The following is a 12546-nucleotide window of genomic DNA, read 5'->3' on the forward strand; positions in this document are numbered from 1 at the left end:
TACTCATATTTTTAACGATTTCGGTAGAGCCTTTGGTTTTCATTGGTATACTTGAAAAGTGGAACCGTTTCGGAAACTATGAAAGGGCTTAAACACTTGTTTTCTGAGCAATTTCTGTACTTATTTGTTGTACACTGTATGAACTACTGTTAGTTATTTGTGTTGGACGGGACAATGTTCCAGCTCGTCACTGCTTTCAACCTAAGGTTAGGTTTGTTACTTTTTGAGTACATGGGGTAATTTACTCATACTGCACTTCCTGCACATTGCGCTGCTTGATCCGGATGCTGAGGTTGCTGGCGATCTGATGGTTGATGGATTTGAAGGCGTATCTGCGTTCTTGCTGTAGCTGCCTCTTGTTCACGTGGTAGCCTTAGATTATAAACTCTGTTTATGTTTTTTCGTCGAATAGAAGATGTATTTTTTCATTATCTACTTTGTAATCTTCTAATCTTAGAAGCTCATGATTGTACTACCAGTCCTTGGGAAATGTAGAAGATTTAGATAATTTTATGTTTTAAATGTTTTTATTAAGTTATAATGGAATTGGATAATTATTAATTGGCTTACTAGCGAGTTGGGTTAGGTGCCATCACGACTGGTGGATTATTGGGTCGTGACATTTATAAGCCAAACGGCTTTATTGATACTTTATTATCTAACTCTACCTCTATTTTTCATAACTTTACACTTTATAATTTTATCCTGAACTTTTACAGGCAACATTATCCAAACTTTACAAGCTTAATTTATATAAAGTCTCTAAAGACAACGAGGGCATCATCATTTAGCATCAAGTCCACCGAACCACATTGGAGGAATCACTAAGGCTTGTCGGCCTTCAATAGGACATTTAGGCTCGTCCGCTTCAATAGGACATTTAGGCTCGCCTGCCTTCAATTGGACAATTAGGCTTATCCGCCTTCAATAGGAATTTTGGTTCGTCCGCCTCAAATAGGACATACCGGGTTCGTTCACCCTCAAGTAGAACATATTGGGTCGGTCTACCCTCTAATTGGACATATCAGTTCATCCACCTTCTAATAGGATATATCAAGGTCGTCTATCCTTAAATAGGACATATCAGGTTCATCCACCTTCAAATAGGATATACCGGGCTAGTCCACCCTTAAATAGGACATATTGGGCCATCTACCCTCTAATGAGAACACATAGGGAAAACTTTACCCAAGACTTTACAAGCATACTCAAGCCGCCGGAAGAAATCGGAGACATCATATCAGCCACACGGCCTTCCACCATGCATAAGCCACGCGCTTCATTACTTTAACACTGACTTTATCCTCTACTTACCATGATTTACTATGATTTTATGAATTTACAAATGACTTTACTCAAGAACTTTACAGGAAACTTTCAAAGATTTTACAAACATCAATATCTAGTCCACCATTCAAGATCTGCGATACAATCATATAGCAAATGGCTTTACTTTTACTTTATTATTACTTTACCCTCTACATTATCGCGGCTTTATGACTTTAGGACTTTACTAATGATTTTACTTAAATTTTATAAGAAAATTTTTATCCAAAAGTTTTATAAGCAAAAGTGTCACTAAGACCTTCAGGACTTTTGCAACAACTTTTAAAAGACACAGTTGTGGAGCGATGCCATTTTCAGATCGCCACAGCTTCACTTTTATTCATATAGCCTAGCGAGTTTTACTCTATTATTTTATTCGTAAGTTATTTGCTAACTACATTACTTTAGACTTGACAGGAAATACAATCCAAAATATATATTACAATGGTAGGAGATAACAACACACGTAGTGGACTACCTCTTAGCAGTGAATTGGGGCAAATTTGCTGGAGGAGAATGTCAAACTCAAGAAAGGTCAAGGATCTACCTCTTAAATCTAATCCGCATACATCCTACAACACGCGATATGCAGCAATCCAAACAATTTATAAAATTTTCAATCGTATTCCATCGCTATATTTTCCAATCAATTGCTTTATAATTCTCACAACTCTTCAATAACTAGTATCATCATAACTCGACATTGGGGCAGATTTTAAAAAATCAGTAAGTTCATTCAATCCTAGGGTTCACAAAACCATATCTAGTAGAGCTCTACTCATAGTTGTGTTATCCACCACATTATAGTTAGGAGATATACAAGAACCTTTCCGCTCTCTTACATCCTAGTGACCTATTTTCAACCCTTAAAGAATCATTTCCAACATAATACTCGAACTACATATGGCCTGATTCTCGTGAAACCCGAGATATGTGGCAACTCGAAACATGGGTGCGGCATATTTTTTCCAAAAATTCAATTCCCTCATAACCTCCTTCTAGACGTAGTCTTCCCATTATCCATGTCGTACTTGATGGTCAGAAAAAAAAATTGGCTACTATGTCAATTTCTTTTGCCGAATATTGTTGTTAACAATCGTCTCCGCGTCAAAGAGGGGCAACTGTTGACATCCAATTTTATCCCTCGGTTTCCTCTAATTAATTTTTCTTGAGCTTCTAAGTTACTAATAAAACTGCATACCCTATTTTACTACTATTTCTTTTACATCTAATACTATTATTATTCCAATTAATATTGGTATTAATATTAGTTATTCCATCTACTACTACTACTATTATTATTCCATCTATTAAGTATTGAACCAACTTAGAAGCTTAAAAGAAGTAAAGAAGAAAGGAATCTAAATCAAAAGTCAAAAGGCCCAACAATTTCGGCACCTTTGAAATAGTCATTTTTTGGAATTTCAATAGCCTAAAATCTTGTATTCAGCCACAGCAATCAGCACACTAGATAAGCCCAATTATTATTTAGCCCAAGCCTACTCACAAAGACTATAGTCCAATCTTAATACATTCCCAACGGCTGCCTCTACCCATCTTCTCCTCCTCCTTTTTAGCAAATTTGTCCATCGTCTCTTGAAATCCAGAGCTTGTCACTCCATTTTAATACAAATCCCATCTCTCTCACATGTGGTCTCCATTTTCGAGCAAGTAGGGACAAGCCAACAGAAATAGTCAAGCAAATCTTAACTCTTTTGTTAAAATAGCAAGGACGAAATCTCTGCCCCTCTGAAGCAAGCAAAGGATTTGGTCAAATTTCTTCAAAAGATCCAAAACTCTTCTCCAAACAATAGCGAGGTTGCACCTCTATGGTAGGATTTAACCTCTGGCTATCTCGATTTCTCTTTGTACTTTGTTGCCATTTTCATATTTGAATTCTCAAACGGACATATTCAGAAGCTTTACTCCCGTCACACCCCTTTGATAATTTTGAATTTCAAAAACTCAATCTCTAACCCTAGACTTTTCCCCTATATAATACTACTGTTATCTACAAGTGAGGGGGACTTTTTTTCAGTGGCCACTATTTTTGAAACTATAAGGTTCAGCCGCCTACACTAGTGACTAGACACACGAACCGCCACTTCTTAAATATTACTTTTGCCGCTCTCATCACTGTTTATAGGTTATCTTAAACACTCCAAAAAATCTCTTCAACACTTTTTCTTGTCTCTTTAGGTGAACTTTGACCGTGGACTGAGATACTCGAACTCGTTCAGCTTCGAAGTTCGGATCTGTTCATGACGAGAGAGTAGATTCGAGATCAACGTTCCAAGTTCACTCCCCAAAAATAGGTAATAATCCGATCCTATTTCTAATTCTTTCCTATTTAGTCTAAAATATTCTCTTTACTTAGAAGAATCATTCCTAGGCTTCTTTTTCTTTATTTGTGCTATAGTATGTGAGTAAAATATTGACGCCATGTGCATTCTGTTTAACATTTGATTTATTGTAAAGCCACAGCATGCTTTAGCTTTAAAACCTTATTCTTGCTTTATATCAGTATTGCCGGTATGTTTTCTCTGACGTATCAAGCTAATGGCTTGGATTTCAACTATTAAAACATAATCCTCCAGGCTTAATAATTATTTTATTTACGTATGTACTGAAAAAATAGAAAGTATCCTCTGTTAAATATTAATGTTTCCTATATCTTTTTTTTTTGTCACCTCAAAGGAAATTTTACTTTAAGTTTATCCCAATGTTCAGATACCATTTTTAGAGAATTTTATCGTCAAATGAGCTTTCTGATGAACCTGCATCATGTTAATATGTTATAGATTCATTTTCATTCTGTCATGTAAGGGAAAACATGTTTAAAAATTACTACTATCATACTAGTCAAACATGATTATTGTAAAATTATATCGAACTTTGGCTAGACTTGAACATTGAGCTAAGCTTTCTAATATATATTGGTAGTATTATACTTTCAGAGGCATAACAAAGACATTCAATGGTTACTTAATCAACTTGTAAGAGTTTTTGTTTACAGATCCATGTGTTTCATGTATTAGACTATACTTAGAATTTTTACTTTGAGTCACTTAAATACAGGCGCAACAAGATCACGGACCGAACATTGTATTTTCTTTAGTTAGAAATCATGTTTATAGGATATTATGTTTTAGGTAAACGTCATGTAGTGTACATATAGGTGCCTATCTCTTTGTCTGATACATATTATATGGTAACTATTCTGAAATTTGAGTGTCCTTCTTTGGCTGTCTCACTAATCGTGTGCATAGTTGATTACTTCAATCTGTTAAAGTACTTTTATTGCTCATGTTTAGCTAAATTTTAGAAATAAATACTTTAAGATGAATTGATGTGTTGGAATATGAACAATCCATACTTTGTTAGACTCTTTTATACACTAAGCATGAGCATAATACATGGAATCCTTATCTTTTGTTCTTATACTTGTTAAGAGTTACATTCTCTTCTCTAACTCATTTTCTTTCTTCTTTTTACATTGCATGACACGTTGGAGCTGAAGGAGTTCCAATGTGGACTCGATGCTGCCGCTAGATCTCGAACGCGACCTTCCTCTTCATCCTCCCTCATCTATTTTCTTTTGCTCTCTCAAAATTGCATCCGAACAGAAAAGTAAAAAGAGAGAAGCGAGAGGAAGCAGAGGATATTCCTTCCTTGCCATGATAATTAATTGTGTTTTTGTTTCATCATGCTTTGTTTATCCTATCACCAATTTTTACTTTTAGTTCTACTTGTTTTATTATTTTTTGTATATGACGATTTGATTTAAGAGGTGCTTCAGTATTTAAGTTTCTTGGGCAGCTTAGAGGTAATTTTAAAACTTCAAACTGGGATAGTTATAATAAACGATTTTCAAGAGTTTTTGACTTTGGAATGATTTTATACCTTAACCTAGTCATCTTACCCAAACGAATAAACATTCATTGTTCCAACCAGTTCCCCAAACATGTTAAAGTATAACATACTAATGCACTTGGCAGTTTACCCCTTAATACTTAATAGTATCTTGAAATATCCTTACGTAGAACTTTTAGATACATAAAAATGTTCAAAAATATTTTTATGTCTCAATACATTACACTCTAGCATTCTGTCGGTTAACTCATTTTAATATGGTATCTTAAAGAGTGTCTTACACCTTCTCTTTAAGAATTAATTGAACTCTTATCTAGAATCTTTAGGTTAAGAGACCATTAACAGAGTTATTAATCTTATTAAATTACCTTAATCAACATTAGGTGTCCTAATTTACACGATAATTTAATTAGGTGGGACTCTTTTACTTTAATTAAGCTTTAGGATTACCTATCATGTATGTTATCTTACTTTAACCAGTTTTACAAAAATTGGCCAAGCCACTGACCGGTAATGCAACAACGTCGGCAAGTACTAAAAACACCACTGACTTCGAAGATGCATGCCTGAGACTTATGGACCACCTCGGAACAAACCCATCAGACCTCCCTAGCCGGCCTGAGTTCAACCACCTAGGACGCGTCCTCTGGAGTACGACGGTCGGCACAACTCAATCGGAGACTGGATCGGTTCGCCACACTAGTAGGCTAAACTGCATTTCACGGTATAACTGCATATTGCAGCCAATAGCGCTCACCCGAACTACATCAGACACATCACAACCTGAACGCCATCCTATCTCTCCCAAACTAACACCTCCTCGAAGCATTGTGAACGAAGCCTGATAGTGCTGAATGGGTAAACGGCCTAGGTCGGACGGATGCGCCATCTACCAAAAGATTCCCCTTGCCTCCAGACGATCAGGCACCACTGACAATCTCATCCACCCGCACAGAAATGCTAAACGATGGCACTACGCTAAGGTCAGAATTCCCTGACCACTCCCCCTACTCGTCACCCAGTACTCAAACTCCGCCTCTGGGGAACAATCTGGCTGGCCGCTTTGAAAAAGAGATTCTCTTACCTCTCTCCAATCTCCATCTAACGCGCCATCGCGATCCTGACATATCTGCGCATGAGGGTTTCCTACCATATGAGCAAGCTCCCCCTATAAAATAAGACCTTCCCGCCACACACTCACTCTCTCCTCTCCTGTAGGAAGCAGACGCCTTAATCTAATTAGACTGACTCAGCGGCCAGCGCCATACCCACCAAATACGATAGTACCTCGTACTGACACGTGTACAGCGCTCAACAGCTAGGTAACACTGTTGCAGCCACTACCCAACGATCACGAGCAACATGACCCCTCCCCGAAATAGATTCTCTTCTCTACCTGGCCTACAAGTTGAATTCGAGGATCAAAGGCCAACACATCTCACCTCAAGGAATATTACAGCTAACCCCGATGCAACAATACTTCCAAGCACGGCTATTACATCAATCGTCAATGCAACAACGCACATATGCATACTGTAAGTATCATAGCCAGCAGCACCTCCCCCACATTCATATGTGCTCCTGACGATCCTACAACATCGTAATCACCGACTCTACACCAAACCGATGTTCATTGGCGCGACACGACACGACAACTTGCACAGCGATATCCTACTCAGTTCTCCAAACCTCGACACCAATTCCTGAGTCTTCTCCCTATATTCATCATGAAATCCCACTACGCTCCAAGTAGTTACCTGTGCAACACAACACCATAGAATCTCACTATCAATCTGAGTCTAGATTAGTCTTGGGGCATATATCTCTTACTGACAGAACTTCCGCCATTGACTCCCGCCATAGGTTATCACTTGAGAAAAAGAATTTGGTCAATACCTATCCAATCCTCCACCATAGACATACGCATTCGCTACCAGAACGACACATCACGGCTGATCATCGCCATTTTCGATACCGCAGCTCCTGTGTAAACATCTGTAAACATCACATCCATCCGACATCATGACTGCGGACGTCGCCAAAGCACCCGGCTGAAAATACCCCAACGGGCTGAGCTGCTGGGAGTCCGAAACTGATCATTGAGCCATCTGCCCTCCGATACGGATCTAATGCTTCATTCAAAACAGTAATCGGAGCTCATTTGTTCAATATGATATCATTTATGCTTGAAGAAACGACGTCGAAGCATAAGAAAAACGAGCACAACGCAGCCCAAACCTATCTGAAACTCACCCGAGCTCCTCGGGACCGCATATGAACATACTAACACGTCACATATGATCATTCAAACTTAGTTGCACTCTCAAAACACCAAAACTAACATCAAAATACCAAATTTACATCAGATTCAAGCCTAAGTTCTTCTAATACTTCCGAAACACGCATTTGATCAAAAACCCAACCAAATCACCTCCGAATAACCTGAAATTTTGCATACACATCCCAAATCACCTAACGAAGCTACAGAAACTCTCGGAATTCCATTCCGACCATCGGATCAAAATCTCACCTATCAACCGGAATTCGCCAAACATCAAGCCTCCAAAGACTAATGGAGGCATCATCACCAAAGTCTCCAAAGACAACTGGAGATATCATTCGGCTACACGGCCTCATCTTTATAAGTCAAACGGCTTCATTCCTACTTTATCATTAACTCTACCCTCTACTTTATCATAACTTTATGACTTTATAATTTTATCCTGAACTTTACAGGCAACTTTGCCCAAACTTTACACGCATAATTTATCATCAAGTCTCCAAAGACAACCAGGGGCATCATCATCAGCATCAAGTCCACCGACCACAATTGGAGGAATCACTCAGGCTTGTCGGCCTTCAATAGGACATTTAGGCTCGTCCGCCTTCAATTGGACATTTAGGCTTATCCGCCTTCAATAGGATATTTGGGTTCGTCCGCCCTCAAATAGGACATACTGGGTTCGTTCGCCCTCAAATAGAACATATTGGGTCGTCTACCCTCTAATTGACATATCAAGTTCATCCACCTTCTAATAGGATATATCAGGGTCGTCTATCCTTAAATAGGACAATATCAGGTTCATCCACCTTCAAATAGGATATACCGGGCTAGTCCACCCTTAAATAGGACATATTGGGCCATCTACCCTCTAATGAGACACATAGGGAAACTTTACCCAAGACTTTACAAGCATACTCAAGCCGCCGAAGACAATCGGAGACATCATTCAGCCACACGGCTCCACCATCATAAGCCACGCGCTTCATTCCTACTTTAACACTGACTTTATCCTCTACTTACCATGACTTTACTATGATTTTATGAATTTACAAATGACTTTACTCAAGAACTTTACAGGAAACTTTATTCAAGATTTTACAAACATCAATATCTAGTCCACCATTCAAGATCTGCGATACAATCATAAGCCAAATGGCTTTACTTTTTACTTTATTATTAACTTTACCCTCTACATTATCGCGGCTTTATGACTTTAGGACTTTACTAATGATTTTACCTTAAATTTTATAAGAAAATTTTTATCCAAAGTTTATAAGCAAAAGTGTCACTAAGACCTTCAGGACTTTTGCACAAGCTTTTAAAAGACACAGTTCGTGGAGCGATGCCATTTCAGATCGCCACAGCTTCACTTTTATTCATATAGCCTAGCGATTTTACTCTTATTACTTTATCGTAAGTTATTTGCTAACTACATTACTTTAGACTTGACAGGAAATACAATCCAAAATATATATTACAATGGTAGGAGATACACAACACAACGTGGGACTACCTCTTAGCAGTGAATTGGGGCAAATTTGCTGAGGAGGAATGTCAAACTCAAAGAAAGGTCAAGGATCTACTCTCTAAATCTAATCCGCATACATCCTACAACACGCGATATGCAGGCAATCCAAACAATTATAAAATTTTCATCGTATCCATCGCTATATTTTCCAATCAATTGCTTTTATAATCTCACAACTCTTCAATAACCTAGTATCATCATAACTCGACATTGGGGCAGATTTTAAAAATCAGTAAGTTCATTCAATCCTAGGGTTTCACAAAACCATATCTAGTAGAGCTCTACTCATAGTTGTGTTATCCACCACATTTATAGTTAGGAGATTACAAGAACCTTTCCGCTCTCTTACATCCTAGTGACCTATTTTCAACCCTTAAAGAATCATTTCCAACATAATACTCGAACTACATATGGCCTGATTCTCGTGAAACCCGAGATATGTAGGCAACTCGAAACATGGGTGCGGCCATATTTTTTCCAAAATATCAATTCCCTCATAACCTCCTTCTAGACGTAGTCTTCCCATTATCCATGTCGTACTTGATGGTCAGAAAAAAAAATTGGCTACTATGTCAATTTCTTTTGCCGAATATTGTTACATCGTCTCCGGTCAAAGAGGGGCAACTGTTGACATCCAATTTTATCCCTCGTTTCCTCTAATTAATTTTTCTTGAGCTTCTAAGTTACTAATAAACTGCATACCCTATTTTTACTACTATTTCTTTTACATCTAATACTATTATTATTCCAATTAATATTGGTATTAATATTATTATTCCATCTACTACTACTACTATTATTATTCCATCTATTAAGTATTTGAACCAACTTAGAAGCTTAAAAGAAGTACAAGAAGAAAGGAATCTAAATCAAAGTCCAAAAGCCCAACAATTTCGGCCACTTTGAAATAGTCATTTTTTGAATTTCAATAGCCTAAAATCTTGTATTTTCAGCCACAGCAATCAGCACACTAGATAAAGCCCAATTATTATTAGCCCAAAGCCTACTCCACAAAGACTATAGTCCAATCTTAATACATTCCCAACGGCTGCCTCTTACCCCATCTTCTCCTCCTCCTTTTTAGCAAAATTTGTCCATCGTCTCTTGAAATCCAGAGCTTGTCACTCCATTTTAATACAAATCCCATCTCTCTCACATGTGGTCTCCATTTTCGAGCAAGTAGGACAAGCCAACAGAAAATAGTCAAGCCAAATCTTAACTCTTTTGTAAAATAGCAAGGACGAATCTCTGCCCACTCTGAAGCAAGCAAAGGATTTGGTCAAATTTTCTTCAAAAGATCCAAAACTCTTCTCCAAACAATAGCGAGGTTGCACTCTATGGGTAGGATTTACCTCTGGCTATCTCGATTTCTTTGTACTTTGTTGCCATTTTCATAATTTGAATTCTCAAACGGACATATTCAGAAGCTTTACCCGTCACACCCCTTTGAATAATTTTGAATTTCAAACTCAATCTCTAACCCTAGACTTTTCCCCTATAAATACTACTGTTATCTACAAGTGAGGGGGACTTTTTTCAGTGGCCACTATTTTTGAACTATAAGGTTCAGCCGCCTACACTAGTGACTAGACACACGAACCAGCCACCTCTTAAATATTACTTTGCCGCTCTCATCACTGTTATAGTTTCTTAAACACTCAAAAAATCTCTTCCAACACTTTTTCTTGTCTCTTTAGGTGAACTTTGACCGTGACTGAGATACTCGAACTCGTTCAGCTCGAAGTTCGGATCTGTTCATGACGAGAGAGTAGATTCGAGATCAACGTTCCAAGTTCACTCCCCAAAAATAGGTAATATCCGATCCTATTTCTAATTCTCCTATTTAGTCTAAAATATTCTCTTTACTTAGAAGAATCATTTCCTAGGCTTCTTTTTCTTTATTTGTGCTATAGTATGTGAGTAAAATATTGACGCCATGTGCATTCTGTTTAACATTTGATTTAATTGTAAAGCCACAGCATGCTTTAGCTTTAAAACCTTATTCTTGCCTTTAATAATCAGTATTGCCGGTATGTTTTCTTGACGTATCAAGCTAATGGCTTGGATTTCAACTATTAGAAACATAATCCTCCCAGGCTTAATAATTATTTTATTTACGTATGTACTGAAAAAAATAGAAAGTATCCTCTGTTAAATATTAATGTTCCTATATTCTTTTTTTTTTGTCACCTCAAAGGAAAATTTTACTTTAAGTTTATCCCAATGTTCAGATACCATTTTTAGAGAATCTTTATCGTCAAATGAGCTTTCTGATGAACCTGCATCATGTTAATATGTTATAGATTCATTTTCATTCTGTCATGTAAGGAAACATGTTTAAAAATTTACTACTATCATACTAGTCAAAACATGATTATTGTAAAATTATATCGAACTTTGGCTAGACTTGAACATTGAGCTAGAGCTTTCTAGATATATTGGTAGTATTATACTTTCAGAGGCATAACAAAGACATTCAAGGTTTACTTAAATCAACTTGTAAGAGTTTTGTTTACAGATCCATGTGTTTCATGTATTAGGAACTATACTTAGAATTTTTACTTTGAGTCACTTAAATACAGGCGCAAAAGATCCACGGACCGAACATTGTATTTTCTTTAGTTAGAAATCATGTTTATAGGATATTATTGTTATTATAAACCATGTTTACATTAGGTGCCTATCTCTTTGTCTGATACATATTATATGGATAACTATTCTTGAAATTTGAGGTGTCCTTCTTTTGGCTGCTCTCACTAATCGTGTGCATAGTTGATTACTTCAATCTGTTAAAGTACTTTATTGCTCATGTTTAGCTAAATTTTAGAAATAAATACTTTAAGAATGAATGTGATGTTGGAATATGAACAATCCATACTTTGTTAGACTCTTTTATACACTAAGCATGAGCATAATACCATGAATCCTTATCTTTTGTTCTTATACTTGTTAAGAGTTACATTCTCTTCTCTAACTCATTTTCTTTCTTCTTTTTACATTGCATGACACGTTGGAGCTGCAAGGAGTTCCAATGTGGGACTCGATGCTGCCGCTAGATCTCGAACGCGCACCTTCCTCTTCATCCTCCCTCATCTATTTCTTTTGCTCTCTCAAATTGCATCCGAACAGAAAAGTAAAAGAGAAGCGAGAGGAAGCAGAGGATATTCCCTTCCTTGCCATGATAATTAGTTGTGTTTTGTTTTCATCATGCTTTGTTTATCCTAACTCACCAATTTTTACTTTTAGTTCTACTTGTTTTATTATTTTTATGTATGACGATTTTGATTTAAGAGGTGCTTCAGGTATTTAAGTTTCTTGGGCAGCTTAGAGGTAATTTTAAAACTTCAAAACTGGGATAGTTATAAATAACGTTTTCAAGAGTTTTTTGACTTTGGAATGATTTTATACCTTAACCTAGCTTACCAAACGAAAACATTCTGTTCCAACCAGTTTAGTTAATAAACATATAATGCATCTTGGCAGTTCCCCTTAATACTTTAAAGATCTTGAAATACTTCCTTACGTAGAAACTTTT

General features: G+C 37.0%; 1 long non-coding RNA gene across 1 annotated transcript; it reads left to right on the plus strand.

The window, feature by feature from the left end:
• LOC109233281 lies at positions 9977 to 12324 on the plus strand. The gene is made up of 2 exons (XR_002069065.1): positions 9977 to 10352; positions 10709 to 12324. It is a non-coding gene; the product is annotated as an uncharacterized LOC109233281 (long non-coding RNA).

The sequence above is a fragment of the Nicotiana attenuata genome, chromosome 10 (assembly GCF_001879085.1).
Source record: "Nicotiana attenuata strain UT chromosome 10, NIATTr2, whole genome shotgun sequence".
Taxonomy (NCBI): domain Eukaryota; kingdom Viridiplantae; phylum Streptophyta; class Magnoliopsida; order Solanales; family Solanaceae; genus Nicotiana; species Nicotiana attenuata.